At 44.4% G+C, this 3,251-nt stretch overlaps 1 pseudogene; it reads left to right on the top strand.

Annotated features, from left to right (window-relative positions):
- The first annotated feature begins 296 nt into the window (after positions 1–296).
- LOC101604579 lies at positions 297–1,026 on the top strand (annotated as a pseudogene).
- The last annotated feature ends 2,225 nt before the right edge of the window (positions 1,027–3,251 follow it).

Genomic DNA, 3,251 nt, shown 5'->3' on the forward strand with positions numbered 1-3,251 from the left:
TAGGCAACACTTCCACCAGCCTGCTACTTCAGGGGTGGAGAGCCCATGCCTCCCAATACTCCTACCTATCTGCAGTTCTTATAATCTTTCAGCCTCCCCTTTCCACAATACTTATTTCTTAAAAGGTTTTATGTTCTAGTGCCAGATGAGGTGGAATGCACCTGTAATATGAGCCACCCAGGAGGCGGAGGCAAAATAATTGTTTGAGTTGTTCAAAGCTAAGCTGAGCAACATAGTGAGGTCTTGTCTCTTAAGAATATATTTTTGGGGCTCTGCATGGGTCCCAGAGCACAGACATGCCGTGGTATGTACAGCTGGTTATGGGCCCTGCAGGCAGCAGGAAGAGCACCTACTGTTCTACCATGGTCCACCACTGTGAAGCCCTCAACCGGTCCGTCCAAGTGGTTAACCTGGATCCAGCAGCAGAGCACTTCAACTACCCTGTGATGGCCAACATCCAAGAACTAACTGAGGTGGATGACGTGATGGAGGATGAGTCTCTGTGTTTTGGTCCCAATGAAGGATTGGTGTTCTGCATGGAGTACTTTGCCAATAATTTTGACTGGCTAGAGAGCTGTCTGGGCCATTTGGAAGATGACTACATCCTTTTTGACTGTCCAGTTTATTTCTGGCATCTTGGCAGCCCTGAGTGCCATGACCTCCCTAGAAATTCCACAAGTTAATATCATGATGAAAATGGATCTGCTAAGTAAGAAAGCAAAGAAGGAGATTGAGAAGTTTCTAGATCCAGACATGGATTCTTTGTTAGAAGATTCAACAAGTGATTTAAGAAGAAAAAAATTCAAGAAATTGACTAAAGCTATATGCGGACTGACTGATGACTACAGCATGGTTCGCTTCTTGCCTTATGATCAGTCTGATGAAGAAAGCATGAACATTGTACTACAGCACATTGATTTTGCCATTCAATATGGAGAAGATTTGCAATTTAAGGAACCAAAGGAACATGAAGAGGAGTCTTCCTCTCTGTTCAATGAGCATTTTCAAGAATGACAGAACAAGTGACGCGCTCACTAAGACAGCTGTGGCCACTCCGCAGAACCCTCTTTTCTCGGAAGGAGGCAGAAGTAGAGGCTACTTGTTTGCATGAAAAAGGAGAGAACATTGCTCTTTTCCAGGAGTATGCCTGATTAAGTTCTGGGGTATCTGGAACTACTGCTCTGAAAAGTGGGATCTTTTATTCAAACAACTTGGTTTGATTTTAAAAGCCAAAGATGCAATAAATGCATGAAGACTTGTGTATGATATGAACTAGCACCTGAGCTATACAGTTTAGGGCAGGCCTGACTTTATTTTTATGGTTTTATTTTTGTTGTTTTTGAGGTTTTTATTCATTGGTTTTGGATCCACACATTATTGTAACAAAATATATTTGTCCATTCAAGACAAATTTGGAAAGATGTATCTAAGACCATTGCTCATCTTCCTATTTTCCTGTACTACTTATATAATTAAAACCGTTTTGGGAGCTGGGGAGATGACATAGTGGGTAAGTGCATTTTCTGTGCAAGTGTGAGGATGTGAGGGGGCTTGATGACACATAAACAAATGGGCAAGCCCTCATACACCTGGAATCCCAGGCTGTGGTGAAGAACAGTGAACTCCAGTGTCAGTAAGAGACTCCTGCTCAAAATAAGAATAGTGTGACAGCTTCAGGTTCACTGCGATGAACTTCCAGACCAGGCACAGTTACAGAGGAAGGGATATTTATTGAAGTTTACAAATCCAGGGGATGTTCCCTAACGGCAGAAGAAGCTGACCTACTTTTACAGGACCAAGCAGAGAAAAGCCAAAAAGCCACGCAGCAGTCTTCAGGAACTCCAGGTGGAACTAGGCACTTTGCGTATCTTTAGATTAGCATCTCAAACCCATGACCACAATTTAAGATCCACCTAGTGGCACCTTCTCCAGCCAGGTGCTACAGAACCAAACCACAAACTAATAAAACACTGGATATATTGGGGGCCATCTATTCAAACTACCACACACACAGAGAGCCTGTGTGAATGCCTGCCTGCATCAGGTGGTTCTGCACTTCACCTCAGTGCAGCACGTGGTTACCACAGCAGGCTGGGTGTTCTGGTCCAGCCCAGGGCTGCCCAACTCCTGCAGTGTCCCCAGCCCAGACCATCTTTGCATTGCCCTGGGGTTCCAACAGCCAGTCACTGGGCCTCTCAGCTCCAGCCCCAAAGCCATGGCCAGGAAGCTGGCCACTTGTCAGCACCACCATCTTTGTACCTGAAAACATTTTTTAAATTTATTTGAGAGAGACAGACTGAGTATGGACACACCAGAGCCTCTTGTCTCTGCAAAGGACCTCCAGGTGCATGTGCCACTCTGAGCAGCTGGTTTTATGTGGGACTTGGGAATCGAGCCCCGGGGCTAGCAGGCTTTGTGAACAAGTGTCTTTAACCACTGAACCGTATCTCTGGCCCAAATAATTTTTTAAAAAAAGAATATTTTTTTCCAGGTGTGGTGGTGCACACCTTTAATCCCAGCACTCGGAGGCAGAGGTAGGAGGATTGCCATGAGTTCGAGGAACCCCTGAGACTCCATAGTGAATTCCAGGTCAGCCTGGGCTAGAGTGAGACCCTACCTCAAAAAAACAAACCAAAAAAAAAAAAAGAATATATTTTGCTGGGCCTAGTGGCACACGCCTTTAATCCCAGCCCTTGGGAGGCAGAGGTAGGAGGATCGCTATGAGTTTAAAGCCAGCCTTAGAGTGATGTAGAGTGATGACAGGTCAGCCTGGGCTGGAGCAACATCCTACCTCAAAAAAAAAAAAAAAAAGGAAAAGGAATATATATAGATAAACTTTCTCAGGGTATTTTCCTTCTTTGGGGCTATAAAGAGGCTTTCAAAAGAATCTAGATACTTTATTGCAGGGCTAGTGGTGCACATATATTATGTCAGAACTTGAGAGATGGAGGCAGGATGACAAGGAATTCAAGGGCATCCTACCTAAAAGTGAGTTCCAGGCCAGCTTGGGCTACATAAAACCCTGTCTCAATTTAAAAAAGAAAAAGTAGGGATTGGAGATGGCTCAGCAGTTAAAGGCACTTGCTTGCAAAATCTGACAGCCTGGGTTCAAGTCCCTAGTACACACGTAAAGCCAGATGCATAAAGTAGCACAGAATTTGCTTATAAAAGCAAAGGGCCTTGGTGTACCCATTCTCCATCTCCCTCTCTCAAATAAATAAATAATTTTTAAAAGTAGATCATCTGCGGGG

This window comes from Jaculus jaculus, chromosome 11, assembly GCF_020740685.1.
Source record: "Jaculus jaculus isolate mJacJac1 chromosome 11, mJacJac1.mat.Y.cur, whole genome shotgun sequence".
Lineage (NCBI taxonomy): Eukaryota > Metazoa > Chordata > Mammalia > Rodentia > Dipodidae > Jaculus > Jaculus jaculus.